General features: G+C 37.6%; 1 long non-coding RNA gene across 6 annotated transcripts; it reads left to right on the plus strand.

The window, feature by feature from the left end:
• Window positions 1–6,092: 6,092 nt before the first annotated feature.
• On the plus strand, window positions 6,093–15,586 carry LOC113230192. Of its 6 annotated transcripts, XR_003310468.1 has the most exons (8): window positions 6,093–6,240; window positions 8,467–8,628; window positions 9,127–9,233; window positions 9,727–9,896; window positions 10,121–10,267; window positions 12,123–12,194; window positions 12,550–12,687; window positions 15,271–15,327. It is a non-coding gene; the product is annotated as an uncharacterized LOC113230192 (long non-coding RNA). The 6 variants fall into 6 exon arrangements; XR_003310467.1 differs by lacking the exon at window positions 9,727–9,896; XR_003310470.1 differs by lacking the exons at window positions 9,727–9,896; window positions 10,121–10,267 and having other exon boundaries at window positions 12,550–12,802; window positions 15,271–15,586.
• Window positions 15,587–17,405: the final 1,819 nt, after the last annotated feature.

Consider the following 17,405-nt stretch of genomic DNA (forward strand, 5'->3'; position numbering starts at 1 on the left):
CCCGCCGCGCCACCTTGGATATAAAGAACGATGCACAAGTCTACTGTCTCAGACATACATACAACAAAATTGATACTACCTCAATAGTTTACGAAATATTTAACTGCTTTAGTGGTCCGGCCGCAGAGCATTACACTCCCGCCGCGCCACTTTTGATTTAGAAGAACATGATACTTTCAAGAAAGCAATACTCAATATTGCTTAAGGTTTGTTACTTTTCATAAAGAAAGTGTAGTTATAATAAATTACATTAGTTTAGAAATTATTAAGTACTTTGTGGTTCGGCTGGAGAGTACGCTCCGTAGCAAGTCCACATGGCGATAGTGAATCTTAGCCAGGCGTTAATATATTTAAAAATAAGTACCACTACTCTACTTCCCATGGGTATAATTATTTTTTCTCTAATTAAACTGTTGGTTTGTTTAATAAAACTTCCAGCTCAGCAAAATTGTCACGTTTTCGTCGTAATGATCGAAATTGTACAAAAAGTACTTTTTAAAATAGTTACCGTTATAATTTTCACTGTTTTCCTCTTATTTTTATTGCCACCATATTTATGTGTAGGTAACATTTCTTCTTTCTTTATTATGCAGTTAAAATCATCTTCAATATACGGTACATAGGTACGGTAGGTATGTATGTATGTACGCGATATTCGTATATGGTAAGTATACTGTACGGTATATTGTAAGTTAACTAATTTTAATACATTTTGACAGTTTTGCACAGTATTTAATCAACCTAAAAATTGAGCGTGACTAACCGAGATAACCTATATAATAAAGAAAACAGGTGTATATTATTATTATTTATTGGAAAAAGGTTACTTTTTTAATACAGTTCTATACGTGTAAATAATAAGTAATGCAATGGAAAGTTCTGTTTCAGCGAAAATGTCGAGAGATTATGAAGAACGATATCTTACAAAATTAAAATATTAGCCGTGTTGGTTTTTCTCCGACATTATCCACAAAGCCTTTGTTGTGGATTTTACAAATTTTGAAAGCGTTTGATATGCATATAACAAATTGTTATCAATTACAATACTTAACAGAAAATGGAAAATGTATAAAAATTAAATAAAAAAGTTTACAATGATATGAAACAACACCGTGAATATTTATAAAAATGTAAGCAATGATATTTATGCTCACTGGATACGACTATCATTAATTTTGCACTCCAAAGAATATTTTAAATTATAGCACGACCATAACGTGCAAGTGAATATAGCTGACTGAGCTCAATTTTGCACACGTTTGAGTAGTACGCAGAGTTCCATGCGTACTCTTCAAACTAGCACGCTTACAAAGCCGTTCTAAAAACAAATTAATTTTTTAATAAAATTTTCTAGCTGTAAAAGATAACATATCGCCTAAATATTAAAAATAAACAGGTAAGCGGTCAAGAAAAAATAAGCTATAACTAGTAATTGATTGATTTCATTTTTGACAGTAAACTTTCCTTCCAGATAGAACTGGACATCTACGAAATTTATGTAACAAAATTCGTAAACTTATTTATATTTTTAAACGCCTTAACACGTTACGAAACATATATCTGGCGCTGTCGCAGTCTCTTCTTACATATTGCATCACGTCTTTTTTTTATTTTTTTATTGAACAGTTGTACTTGCATGTAATTCTAGAAGAATCTTTTCTAGTTCCGATCATAACAGATCTAGATCATCGTTCGCACCAGAGGTAGTCGTCTTTACAATGTCTTTAATAATTTGCTAGATATATGACACCTTTCAAAATATGAAGCTAGAGAGGTAATAACGAAATATTTGTTAAAACGTAGTTACTGCGACATTGAAGAGTCGTACAATGTCGCAGTAACTACGTGTCGCGCGCACACATACACACACGCACGCACGCATGCACGCACGCACGCATGCACGCACGCACGCACTCACTTGTATAATTTTGATTAATTTTTTTGCTGAAAATAAATACTCCCTGTTTGGGCCACATACTTGAAGGTTTATTAAACAAACCAACAGTTTAATTAGAGAAATAAATATACCAATGGGAAGTAGAGTAGTGGTACTTATTTTTAAATATATTAACGCCTGGTTAAGATTTACTATCGCCAAGTGGACTTGCTACGGAGCATACTCTCCATCCGAAACACAAACTACATCTAATAATTTCTAAACTAATGTAATTTATTATAACTACACTTTCTTTATGAAAAGTAAGAAACCTTTAGGTACTTTTTTTTAGGAATATTGCTTTCTTGAAAGTGCGTCACGTTTTTTTAAATCAAAGGTGGCGCGGCGGGAGAGTAATGCTCTGCGGCCGGACCACAAAAGTAGTTAAATATTTCGTAAACTATTGATGTACTATTTATTTTGTTGTATGTCTAGGAAAGTAGACGTTAGGTACTATTTTTTGGGAATATTGCTTTCTTGAAAGTGCATCATGTTCTTCTAAATCCAAGGTGACGCGGCGGGAGAGTAATGATCTGCGGCCGGACCACAAAAGTACTTAAATATTTCGTAAACTATTGTGGTATTATTTATTTTGTTGTATGTCTAGAAAAGTAGACTTTAGGTACTAATTATTATGTACTACTGCATCCGAGTACTTATAGGTGGTCCGGCCACAGAGGATCACACGACGGGCCGTGCTCTGTCAGGGCTACGTCCTTAAAAAAATCGTTGCGTATTTGTAGGCACTCGTTCACGTATCCATGTCCGGGCCGACGCCGGGACGGGCCCACAGTTCGTACAAACTAGCACGCTACATCCCGGGCACGGCCCTGATGTGTATGGATCACAGAACGTATGGATAGTCCATTAGTACTCGCGGACGCAGTGAGTCAGAATGGCGGGTGTACCTTAACGGATCCTGACGAATTTGGTATCAAAAAATGTACCTAATTTTGTATTATTTAGTACCTCTGTTCAAGAAATTTGTACCTCCATCGGAACGAAGTTATAGCAATATCAAAGGTACACCCGCCGTATTGCCTGTCAATATGGCGGGTGTACCTCGGATGACCAGTATTTATTTAATAACCTTTCTAAGTTCATAATTATAAAAAACTTCTGTTTTAAAATTTTGTACTTTAATAGTACTCTGCAGTAAAGGAAACTCCAGTTCGAACTGTTGGTTAGTTTCTGAGAAATAAGACAAAATATGTTAAGATTTCAGAGTGCCGTGTGTATCTTAACGAATCCTGACGTATTTGGTATTAATAAAATGTACCCTAATTGTACTATTAGTACTTATTCTTAGAATAACATAAGTACTTATTCTTAAAAAAATTATACCTCTAGCATAACGAAGTTATAACGAAATCAAAATTCTAATTATAAATTTCCGCCATTTATTTGGGTATCTAGGCAAAGGTTCTACCGTACGGCCTCTTTATATGTCAGTAGGTATCTTTTCTTGTATTGATTGAAAAGGTTACAAGCGCGTGTCCTTAATATAGTTTATTTCATGCAATGGTCAAAATAAAGGGGTTCCACATATATACATATATGCACCTATTGTATACAATATAGCTACAAGAATCGACATAGAGTTGTTAAAACCACCCAAAATTAATTGATTACTTTTTCGAATTCGGGATTTCCGGAAATAATTTTACTGCATCGTAGGACAAAACTGACCTAGGAAGTCGAAGTTGGATTTGAAACTAATTCCAATGTAAAAATGCAGTAGATAACTGACCTTTTACCAAAGCAGGGAATAAAAAAGTAACGATTAAGATCAGTCTCCGCCTCTCGCTAGCTTTCTTTATTATTAATATAATAACATATTGAAATACGTATTCTAGTGAGAATATTTAAAAATGTAATATTAATGTCAATCAAACGACTAAATCAATAAAAGACCTGCTTATTGAAAAACATACACGCTTTCCCTGTCCTCTACAATTAAATGGCATCAACCCTTCATATGAAATAAACTTTAATAATATAAGAACAGGCGCTTGTAACCTTTTCCATTAAAACAATGAAAAATACTGACATGTGAAGAGGCTGTATGGTGGAACCTTTGCCTAGTTACCCAAATAAATGGTGGAAATTTATTTAAAAAAATACGAAAACAATTAGAATTTCGCTATAACTTCGTTATGAAAGAGGTACAAATTTTTTAAGAATAAGTTTTAAATAGTACAATTTTGGTACATTTTTTTGTACTAATTAAGTTAATATGTCAGGATGGTATGGAGGATAAAGTGCACACGGCACTCTAAAATCTCAACATATTTTGTCTTATTTCTCAGAAACTAACCAAACAGATCGAGCTGGAGTTTCCTTTACTTCAGAGTACTATTAAGATACTAATTTTTGGAATAAGAAGTTTTTATAGGTATTAAATAAATACTGGTAATCCGAGGTACACCCGCCATATTGACAGTCAATACGGCGGGTGTACCTTTGATATTCCTATAATTTCGTTCTGATGAAGGTACAATTTTTTTAAACAGAGGTACTAAATAGTACAAATTAGGTACATTTTTTGATACCAAATTTGTCAGGATCCATTAAGGTACACCCGCCATTCTGACTCTCACCGTGAACCTGGTCACATCTTGTTAGGGTTACAACCCTTTCAAGCTTTTTAATATATGATTTACATTCCATGATTTACAAAATGCTTTACAACTTGTACTAAACATTCCAGTTACTACAACTGGCAAAAATCATGTGGGCTCTCAGTCCACACACACATGATGTAGGTTGTGGTCAGAATCTACTTTGTGCGTTTCGTCCACCAGGATCCCCTAGCCCAATCCTCCGTGAATCATAATGGCGTGACAAATTTCATATCAAAAAATGTACCAAAGTACCTCTGTTTAAAAAAAATGTACCTCCATCAGAACGAAATTATAGCAATATCAAAGGTACACCCGCCGTAACCATATAAGAACAGGCGCTTGATACCTTTCCATCAAAACAAGGAAAAATACTGACATGAAGAGGCTGTATGGTAGAACCTTTGCGTACACAAATGGCGGAAATTTATTTTAAAAAATCGCATTTTATATCCTTTCGCCGTCGCATTTTAAATATTTTTAGAACATTTTGTACATTCTATATAGCAAATTATACAAAATTGGAGGCTCTTGTACATTTATTCGCAAAGCATACACTTTCTGTACGTGTTTTGCTTTCATTAGCAGTTTTGTAACTTTTCTAGCCGATATCAGTATTTTTCTCATAATTGCAACTTAGGTACAGTTCAGTGCAAAATGTTAAGATAAGAGATGTGGCGTCAGAAAAAAAACGAAAATTCGTTTCGATAGAGTTATGATAGAGGTACAAATTTTTTAGCTCACTCAAAAACTTTTTACCATAGATTTTGTAGGGACATATTTAGTAATTGGCAGTTACCCTTCGGTACAACGTTATTCTAGGTAGTTAAGGAAACAAACAATAAGGAAAGTAACAAATTGACAACGTATTATGTATTTCAAAATAAAAACAAGAACAAATAGCAAAATAACATGAAAAATGTATGATAGTAAGTGCTCGAATTGATTGCCGCCTTGGCGGATGCATCGATTCGTTCTCTTCCGCAAAGAGCAAGTAGCGGTGAAATTTTACTCGGATGGATTCTCTTGAAAATTGTTGCAAGTACGGCTTTCAATTCTTGAACATTGTTGTATTTTTTTTTATAAATTTCATTTTTTATATGGATATTCTTCTAGAACCGTTTTCATGTAACTACAACGATTAAGGAGGGTAGGCCTTGCTGCCCCGTCTCAAATTTACACCGTGTATATACTAAATCTATGAATTTGGTTATTCTATAAATTTTGGTTATTCTATAAATTAGTACGATAACGTTCACCGAATTCGCTGAATATTTCCTGTTTCCCCATTGGCCCACTAATTTGGTCGCACTAGTGGGACCACATTAAGTTGATTATTTTTTGTTGATTGTGACGTATATCGTGCAATTTACTTGGTCGTACTATTTTAATTTTTATATTTTTAAATTTAATTTTTATAGCGCAACTCTTTTGAAGACGTGGCAATAAAAAGAATAAAAAATTGAAAGATAATTGTAAATTTTTTTTGGAAACGAATAAATCCTTCAAAATTGTCTTCAAAAATATTTCTAAATTTATTTAAAATTTATTTGTCTTTTACATTTTTTGATTAAAATTTTTAAGTTACAAAGTAGCTACGTAGTTACAAATATGTGCAGCCCAATACGTTGTTTACCCGATTACAAGGAACTCCGACCGATCGAGCCCTGCTTTCCTGTTCAGGTAACTTATCTATTATTTTATTGTTATCTCACTAGTTAGTATAAAAAATCTGAAAATATATGTTCAGACAGCAATACATCATGCTATACATTGACGGATCTTGTTCAATTGCATTCGAACAAAAGTGTGCAGCTTGATGTGCTGTTGACTGTAACTATAATTTGGCTAGAAAATAGTGCGCAAGGCGTGGTAGCTGATCGAAAGGGGGCACTGAAAAGTGGACTTAGATTTTTAAATTTTGTTGTAAATTGTTTTTAATATTTGTTTTGGATAGATTTTACTTAATTATTTTCTTTACGACTTATTCATAAAATTAATAAGGAAAATTTTTTATTTACTAGGGGGGCCAAGACTTAGAACAAGTTACGTTAAGACATGAACCAATTATGAGTAGAAGCTCTCACCGCTCAGCTCAAGTCTTTCCTGCGGAGGCCGCAGAGGATTATAGTGGTGAGAGCGATCCGGGGGTATCGCATGGTATCGTGGACGGCCGCTACACTTCTCGCGGCTGATCTCCGTGGGAACTTCTGGCGGAAGTGCTCATGGAAGTGCTCCGGTACTGTGTAACCATGCGAAGCAGAGGGGCAAGCCCTGATGCTGAAAAAAATTAGGCGGATTAGGGCAGCGGGCCGCCCCGAGTTGTTCCGAAGATGGGCGGAGGACTTAGAGTCCCCAATCGCTGGCTCAGTGACCGTGGAGACCATCCGGCCCCACCTAGTCCGCTGGATTAGCTGGCGACACGGGGCACTGTCCTTTAGATTGGTGCAGGTGTTCACCGGACATGGATGCTTTGGTGAGTACCTGCATCGCGTGGCGGGTCTGGAAGCTACTCCTGTCTGCCACGAATGCGGCGTACCTGTCGACACGTCGCGGCACACCCTTTTTTTTTTTTTTTGACGGGGGGGAAATCTTTATGGATACCCCTGAGCCCAGGGAGACTCAGGGGTTATGTGGGGACTCTCCTTCCAGACTGGAGGGCCTACCCCACTAAAACCCCCCCGGGTTTCCCTCTCGCCGGTTGAGTCGGCGTCGTGGGATCAGTGAACATTCACCACGACGCCGCCCGGCGTCGCGGCACACCCTGACGGAATGTGCTGCTTGGGGCCCTCAGCGGCACTCCCTGACTGCCATACAAGGGAGGAGATCTCTCGCTGCCAACAATCGTGGGCGCAACGCTCGGCAGCGAGAGGTGCTGGGAGACTATGGTCTTCTTTTGCGAGAGCGTAATCTCGCAGAAGGTGGCTGCGGAGCGCTGCAGAGAGGACGACTCCCTCTCTGACTCGCTTCGAAGACGTAGGCCAGGGAGACGAAGGAGGCAGTACGCCCGCCTTCTTCCTTCGCCGTAGATTGGGGTCGGGGGACCTTTTCCACCAAGACTAAGGGTGCCCGGGGCACCCTCCAAAGGACTTGGCCCGCTCCACGCGGGCCATCCGCCGAGACGTCTCACTAGTATACGCAAGCGGATCCTGGGTCGTCTCTCTATGGCGATAGAGTTAACGGCTGGGTTTTAGTGGGTATACGGGACTACCGCCCGAGAGCCTCACATAACCGCTCGATGCTCCCCCGAGCCGAGCAGTATGCGTAACGCATTTTTCAGCGACAAAAAAAAGTTCAAACCAATTGAAGCGAGTTTAATTGTCCAATATCCGAAACGAAAATTTTAAACAATGACAAAATAAAATATCTGCTGTTTGCATTGTTATTTTTTTTATACAGAGTGACGGGACCAACGAGTCGTGGGCCTGATAATAAGCGACACGCCTGTCCATAACAGTTGCAGTGCAACTCAAAGGGCACTGCCACCACGTCTGACTCCCTGACAACATAAGTTGACAAGTCCCATGCGCCTATAATTTCACCAGAACCCTTACCCTTCATAACCGGAACTCAGTAATGCTCACATTACCGCTTGGAGACAGAAATAGGGGTCAGGTGGCAGTACTTCAGTGGGCGAACACTTTCACAAGGAGCTCTACTGCTACTAGTAGAAACTAATTTGTTCTGTCCTTTCCTATCGCCTGATCATGGTTGGATGTAATTACAATTTGTGTAAAATGTAATGTTAGTTCATCAATGTTATGCCGTTCTAATTAATAACAAGGTATTAATGGCTGAATGTGTGCATCCCTTTATTCACGTACAAAAATAATGTGTGCTTGCTGCTTATATCTAGGTACTCGTTCTAAGCTTGACTAATCTATATCGAGTTCGTTATATACGCCTCAGGGCCCGTGTTGTCTACCCTGTGGCATTGACCCAGTGACGCTGCGGCGGCCGCTGATCGTCCACGACAGCACGTTCGACTACCGCCCCACTAGTTGGCCCGGCATGATCGTCAACAACCAAGACAAGAAAGTCCGTTACCAGCTCATCAATTACGAAAGAGTTGTAAGTTTACACGTTGTATAGTCCACTGAACAAAACTTTTGTAATAGAATGCTGCTACTACGAAAGGTTTGCTTGTAACGGCTTCCAAACAACTTGTATCCGGTAATTTAATCGCGTAATGACCTTAGGGCTCGCAACTGAGGGATTATCATCGTTTAGAGGACTTCAAGTGTAGTAGAGGTTACGTGCGCCAAGGATAATTATGTTCGAGTTTTTCTAACTACGCGCACTTGAGCTTCATTATTTATTTGTGCACTAGGGTTCTCACTAGACCGACACACAACAGTCACGACATCAGGCGACTCAACATTTGACTTGCCATCGAAACGAAAACAGTAAAATTAACAGTGCGTCTTCCGGTGTCATGTCCAGGAGAAAGATCCACGTCTTACCTTAAAAGCCCCTAAATTTTATCGGGAATTCTTCTAGTGAGAAGACTGCCTAAAGACATTGATCTTAATATAGTAAAAATCTCAACAGAAGGTTTTTTGTTTGCAGGTGAAACCGGTGTACCCTATGTGTGCACCGTCATATTAGAATCAATTCAATTTAACTCTATTAGAATAGCTCTCACAGAGACTTGGAATTTTTACTGAGATATTAAAGTGAGTTATATTATATATATTAGAGTGAGAGAAGAACTTTGCAATTAAGAAACAATATATTTGTAAAATACTAACAACCTCGTAGGATTATATTACTAACATCATAAACAACAACTTTAACTATTTACGTAGCATAATTAATTAACCAAAAATGAACTTAAGTTTTTGTTGTATTATCTGACATACAGATGTAAAAAGTTTTTAACCGAGTTTAAAAAAAGGAGGAGGTTCTCAATTCGACTGTATGTTTTTTTTTGTATGTATGTTACGCGATAACTCTGGTATTTGAGAACCGATTTTAATGATTCTTTTGTTGAAAAGAGGGTACCTCCATAGAGATTCCATTTAATTTTGAAGAAAATCATCCTCCTCTAAGGGTGGATGATTCACGATGTTTACGTATGAAGATTAATTTTTATAAATAGCGCCTAAATTTTATTATAAGGAGCAATTAATTATTTTAATGATTGATTTTGCTATTCTCCTATTCAAGGTGCTTTTCTCTCAATGTATGTATATTGAGTAGTGAGAACCGATTTTTATTATCTCCTGTGTCAAGTTCAGTATAGTGGCGAACTAGGGGATGAACTCGGGTTTGCGCACTTTCCAGTAACCGATTACAATAAAACTTGGCAAATAGATGTAATTCCACGTACTTTTGAGGTTGGTTCTTTTATTTAGATCTGCATTTGGTAGTAAGATGTATAGCAACACCTCCCCGCGTTATATCTTGTGCTATCACACAAAATTATCACCGTTTAGAGAAATATATTTAAATATTTTATTTTTGTACGAAAGTAAAATCTGATGAATTAAAAGTCATGGAACAAATAATATTTGTTGGTTATGATGTTAAAAGTTAATTAATTCGTTATCCTGCATTGCAGTCCGCCTTGCCATCCGCCGCGTAATGCAGGATTGTAAATGTAGTTGCAGCGTGCAAGGCAGCCTGCAATCTTGCAATGCATCCTGCAAGACTCCATACATGGGCCATACGCAGGATAGTGTGTGAGCAGTCATCTGCCTGCGCGGCTGTTAGTATTTTACAAAAAACCCTGTGTATTTAGTGAAGAAATATTCATAACTACATAAGACATTACACCGTACTATTTAGGCTAGAGATTACCGAGTAATCAATTCGCACTAAATTGTTTGATGTTATGTGCAACATACATACGAGTACCTAAGAACTCCGTCTTAAATTTATACTTATAAAAGTGTTATCAAAGGATCTGTTATAATATAATTAGTTCTTTATTTTTATATTTCTGCAGTGAAACTATACGCACTCTCATAGTTTTATCAACATATGTTTGTTTGTCTTTCTCAATGTCGTTATCCTTTAACAAGTTTGTTATGCACATATTCTCATGAAAAAAAAAAAAATTCAATGAAAACAGACAATAAAACGAATTAAAATCAGTCCTATCAAGTAAAAAAGATATAATGTAAACCACGCGAACATTAACAGCTCCAGTCTTGAAAGGAGTTGAATGTAAATTTATTTAGAATGTATAAAGCTAAGGTTTTACGTTGAATATATTTAAAATAAAAAACCTGAACAAATGTTTTTAGTTTTTACTACATAAAATGTGTTAGTTAAGACTAAAACATACGCTTGATCAGTTTTATGTAAACATTTAAACATTTGTATTGATCGAATACCAACATCGTGTCGTGTACACATAGTTTCTTAGTACAAAAATAATAAAGAAACTTTAATGCGGTAATTTTCATGCGCTTATCCCAGACGAACTACTTACACTATAGAGGTTGTCAAGTTTATTTCATTAATATCGTTGCATTTTCATTGAAATATCTTAACTACTAAAAATTTGGTTCGTAATTATTTAAAGGACTGAGAATAGAAAGTAAGTAATGGCATAAATATGTAGTAGGTACATATTTTTTAAGTTTACTTTAATGGTAGTTCAAAAGTTAAGAGCAACATTTTGACGATCCATCCACAAGTATAAATAATTGCGGAATTTTAAACACGAGTATCTCTTGCACTACATGGGATGTGTGGTTATGAGTACATACATGTAACTCCACAATCATGAAATGGCTATATCTTTACCCGTGTACTGTGTACACATTTTTAGCCAACTTCGAAAAAGAGGAGGTTCTTAATTCGACTATCATTGACTTACAAATAAATGGACGACGGGTCTAATACAAAAACCACGAAAAAAATGTCCCAAGTCAACCTATTCGAAATTTAAATTGTAATGTCATCGTAGTATCGCGCTGTCAGTCGAACAAATGAAGACTAAAGCGGAGTTTGGCGCTCTGTATACGATTTTAGCGCCTTACAAGTGCGGACACTTTTTAGCGCGGACCCGACGTCCATATAATTGTAAGTCAATGTCGACTATATTATTTTTTTGTGTGTATGTAGCGCGATTTACTCCCATATTTGTGAGCCGATTTTGATAGTTATTTTTTGTTGGAAAGAGGGTGCAAAGAGGGTATTCAAAGGGCGGCAAATCAGGGGATGAACCCGGTTTAGTAGATTTTATTCACATTCCGTTAAACCGATTTCAATAAAACTTAGCAAATAGATGTAATGCTACGAACTTTTGAGGTTGGTGCTTTTTAAAAAAAGTTACTATGTGAAAGTTTTGTATTTCATTTCAATTTAAAAAAAGAATATTGGCGAGTGAATAAAGAAGATTCTAGTTTTAAGGATTTAGTTATTTCAAATTTGCGATTCCAAAAGCTCAAATAAATTTTTGAATTTAGAGATTGTCACATCATAACGAAATAAATGAAGTGTCAAGTTACGTCATTTTTAGAAGTTCATCCCAAACATTTGGTACTTCAAAATTTTTAGTGATTATAGATGTAATATTTAGGTAATTTTAAGTTTAGTTGTTATATTTACAGAAATAGGTACAGCAAAATGTGTGACAGAATGAGAATTTGCAGTCAACTACAGAACATAATGTCCGCTATTAAGTAAGTATTACACTGCGATCACTGATTTTGCGATTTAAGGAATTTACGTTAGTTGGAAAAAGTTCTGTCCGTTTAAAGACAATGCTAAACTGTCAGTACTTAGCATGGCCTTGTCATCACAGTACAATAACGTCTGCATTTTACTTATTCTGAATTAATATGAAAGAGTACGATGTCTTAAGGCCGCTAACAGACTGCAGTCGCTACATTGATTGCAGTCGACACCGACTTCATGCAGCCGAGATGTTAATGCCTGAAGTCGTCAAGGCGTGAAGTTAACTTCGCGCATTACCTTTAAACATGCAGTCAATCTGTTAGCAATCGAACTCATCTAATTACGTTTTGTTTTGAACAGAGGTGGACCTTGCGGTTGCGGACCGTGTTGCGGTCACTGCTGTTCACCTCCGCCGTGTTGCGGCGGCGGCTCTTACGTCACAGTTTACAGTCAAGTAGCAAATATCCAGTGACGCGACCTGCGCTCGCGATTATACAAGTCATTTCACGTTTTCGTATTTAACACGTTCACAGTCTAAATTATTTACCAATGGATTTACAACTGCGAACTCTAAAACGAATTCCTATCAATGATTTGAAAAACCACAAATATGGTATTGTATATGTAGGGGTTTTAATATATATTTGGTTATTTCATAAATTACTTATACAAAATTGACATAAACAGTGTCAAGGTGTATTTCCACCGGCGATGCGAGGCGAGACGAGACGAGGATTGAAATGAAAACTTGTATGACAAAATTTCAATTCTCTTCTAGCCCATCTTCGGTGGATATGGTCGAGGGTATGGGCGAGGCGAGATTTGAAATATTTTGTTGATGTAGTATTGAACCGTACGAAACGAAAACACGATTTCTCGCTCGCTGGTGCCCGCATGATCTCGTGGGCGCTAATAGTAATTTACGGGTCAGCCGCGTATTTATCGCTAGATGAACTGAACAGCACTGAATGTTCTCTCTCTATCCACAATTACGTAGCTAGCTTGCGCGAGATCACGATGGCTTGCGCGACCGCAGGCGGGCTATTATTTTTAATTTTTGATGGAAATAGGCTGGTGAGATTTTAATTATCGTCGACTCGCCGGTGGAAAATGACCTTAATGCTTGCAACATTGTATTTAGGGCAAGACATCTGTGCCTGTGCTCTTGCATGAATACAAATAGCATAGGACAAAAAAATGAAGCAATCGTGTTCGATCGAGCGAGATTGACAATTTTTACCTGGATAACAATCGGGTGTTTTGTCTCTTATCATTGTCATGCTTCATGTGATCAGAATCATGGTTAGAAATGAGTTTCAGGGTTGCGCCCCATTTGTCGGTACGCTTCAGCACTACGTCCATATTAAAAGTATGTTTGGTATGTTTTTTTACGGTCAGAACATGCAAGCATGCTGATGTTATCCCTAATAAAACATGAATATGAACGCCGTGGAATATAGTTAGCATGCTTCAGCGTTGTGACCGTACCCCATTAAAACAAGTTCACACGGTTATGAAAACCATATGTAAAACAATATGTACGTAAGTGAACAATTCACTACCCTTATTTATTTATAAATTTAATAATGACTGAACGTGTCTACTTCATGGTTTAATAGTTATTTTTCTAAACCACTCTGTATAAAGCGGTTCTTTCCCAATAATTGAAGCAGTTAACTCCTTTGGAACCATCCGTCTACTTTTCCGGTCGAACATTTACAATACGCGTCTATTTTACCAAGCCGTGCAATTGTTTTTCCCGATTTCTCCATTTTTGATTGTATATATTTACCATCACTCTAATTTTTAATCGGTCTAATTTTAATCCTTGACCAGGCTAAGGGAATGGTTAATAAAACACCGTTTATATCCATGCTTTGATTCCGAAAGTTCTATAAAACTTTAAATCATTCTTTTCAATAGTAATCTACGATGCACATTTACGAAAGTTGTTCACGATGAATATAATTTACCTTTGGCAATTATTTGTATTCATTTCTACAGTAATTACACTGTTTTATGACAAAATCCGAATACTTTTTAAATTATGGCGTACTAAATGCAGATAAGTCGGAGCATGTTTTGATACGTTCGTTGTAGGTTTAGACTATTTGGAGTTTTCTAATGGCGTGTTTACATAAGGTCGACTGCCGCCTTCGGCAGATTCTTTCGTTTTGCCGAACGAGGAGAAATCGTCTCGCTGTTTACACCGAGTCGATTGTCGCCTCTTTGGCAAGCAAGTTCGCCTGACGAAGACGGCGGCGGCGCAATCAACGCAATGTTTACACCAAGTCGATAGCCGCCTGAGCCGAAGTCACTCATCATAGTTTACGCAAAGAAACTCAACACACCGTTCGAAACGTGTCGCCTGATTACGCATACGGACGCGAAATACGATCGTCAAACGACTTGGAGTCCTTCGGTGTGCCAGCGAAGGGGACCTGTTGATTAAGGGCGCCTGTCTATTAAGGGCGCGTTTATTCGACACGACTTTCATCGTGCTCTCGAGTCGCGCGGAGGCCGCGCGAAATCTTTCGCGTCGTGTAACTGGGCGCTTAGTGTAAACGCGTCATTAGGATAGTTAATCTTTTATTCACTGTTATTATTTTTTTTTAATATAACCAAAATTAGGATGTAGGAAGATATGTTACCATAACTTGGTCAGATTTTGATTATGTGAAGGATATTATACCCTTAGCCCGGTAAATTGTCGTGTCTAGTTACTTTTACTTTTTTTTACATTTAAAGTTTATTGTAGAAATTTCCGAAAGTGCATTATCCAGACAGGCAATGAGGTTCCTGTCTCATATGTTTTTTATGGTTTCCAGTAGCATATTCTGAATTTTCTTATCGTTTCGGACAAGAGATTGTTAGGGGTGCAAAGCAACATAAGATACATTTCAAGTCAAGTTGGTTCTCCGGCCTGGTAAAGGGTAATTGTCCGTCTAAATGTAAAGAAGTGTAATAGATATAAAAGAAATTACCAATCGGGAAAATAGATCGAAGGGCTGTTACCATTTACAATGATAAGTAAGTTCAGGCTTAAATGTTTCAAATTAACAAAATTTTTTTTTTCAATAGATGCCGTGTTAGCCGTGGGACATCCTCCTCGGCCACTTCTGGCCTTCGATCATGCCGTCATGGAAATCGGAAAGCGGTGATACGGCTGTCCTCAAGACCATACCTACTAAAATGCTACTAAATTGCAGGTGTCTATAAGTATTTGACACTTGTTTTTGTTGACGTGCCGTCTTCAAGAGCTTAGTCTTCGAAACGTGACCCTGTTGATTACAATGTTAGTATACTATTAGTGACAGTCAATAGGTGAAAGTTTGACCGGTTAAGTGAGCTCTTTGTGGCGTAAAAATATTGTAAAGTGTTAAAATAAAAATTGTATTTTGGAGGTTTTCTTTTATTTGGAGCTCAAATAAAAACTATATTACACTGTCTTAAGAAACTATTCCGAGAACTTGTCATGCGGATTTTAGTAATACAGGCATTGTTGAGTCCGGCTTTCGTGGGCTTGGCTGCTATCACTTTCATCCACGACTAACTGTTCGTAACCATTTAGGTACGAAACTGTTCGTAACCATTTACGAAACGACGATGTTTTTTCTTTCGTAGTCGATGCTTAATAGCCGGGTATGTATGCATGTATTAAACCTTTTCGCGGGCAGTAATCGATACGCGGCAAATTTAATTTATGACATTTAAAAGAGGTGCTAAGAACGTCTTTTAGGATAATGATCATCAATGTTACCCCCCAAATAGCCTCCCATAATTTCGATGGGGGTGGCAAAAGGTTTTCCCATGTCCCTATGTACAAAATCGTTTTTTCAAATAGTTGCCATGCCCACTTCAAAGTTGGGAACTTTGTGTTGCCAACGCCTCATTGTTTTATCTTTAGGTTATTATTCATAAAATATTTTAGTCTATGCAATTTTCTTGCACTTTTATGATTTCGATGCAATGGTACTAGCGACACGTGCTAGTATCGGTAGTACCATTGATGGTACTAAGGACACATAGTAGTATCATTTGTACCATTGATGGTACAAATCAATGGTACTATAGACACTAAGGGTTTTATTTTAATGTCTATAAAAATATCTCAAACATTTAGGAATAGAAATCCGTCTCTTCGTAATTAAAAATCTTACGAACATCGTATTCTCTTATTATTATACATATATGTAATGTCTCTTCATTTGAAGACTATTCATATTTACTGTCGTTTTCCTGAAAAATTCTAACTATATGTGCTGTCGTATTTGTAGCAATAATAAAATTACTGGTTGATGGATTTGGATTTATGGAAGAGCTTGTACTCGTAGAAGGACCGGTGCTTGCAACAGATAAGCACATAGCCGAGCTTTGGCTATCTTCAGGCTCTATCATAGTCATCGAGGATGTCTTCTGTTCCCGAAGTATCTGGTATAGTCAGTAATTTAATTATTTCTTTGTTTTCTACTGCAACTCTAACTTTATGTTTTCGAGGCAGCATCTGCAACAAAAATCTAATTAGACATTGGCTTCGTTCGTTTGGCCGCTTATTGGTTCATACTGTGGTTCACACTGTGAATAAGCTAACCGAGCTAACTAAACTAACCCAACGGTCCCGCTAGCTATATAAAATGTCGACTCTGCCACTCTTCACCCCCGCTCGTATCCATAGTCACTTTACCTCTTCTTGTATATGCGTAATAAGTGACGACCTTTTTTTCATATAATAAGTCACAGCACGAACACGTCGTGCGCCTGATGGTAAGCTACACGCCTGTCCATGACAGTTGTAGTGCCACTCAAATCTTTTAAATGGCAAAGATCTGAAGGGTACTGCCGCTGCGCCGGTCGCCCTGAGTCGAGATAAGTTGACAAGTCCAATGTGTCTGTAATTTCACCAGCACCCTTGCCCTTCAAAACCGGAACACAGTAATATAGACAGTACTGCTTGGTGGCAGTACTACCCTGGATAAACTCTTTCGCAAGGAACTCTTCTGCTACGTATTTTGTTAGCTTAGCCTTGCATGCAACTACGTTAACTAACTTAGCTTAGCTGGCATGCTTGCGTGCAACTCCGTGGGCTAAGCTAAGTTAGCTAGCTTCGTTCGCGGTGTGGCCTGCGCTTTGTCGATAGCTGGCCGTTAAATGAGCTGAGAATGTGGTAAGATGGTGAGTTGAGAATTTTTTTAACCTGCTCATAAAGAGTTATATGC

Source organism: Hyposmocoma kahamanoa, unplaced genomic scaffold (genome assembly GCF_003589595.1).
Source record: "Hyposmocoma kahamanoa isolate Upper Pololo Valley unplaced genomic scaffold, ASM358959v1 63, whole genome shotgun sequence".
NCBI lineage: Eukaryota > Metazoa > Arthropoda > Insecta > Lepidoptera > Cosmopterigidae > Hyposmocoma > Hyposmocoma kahamanoa.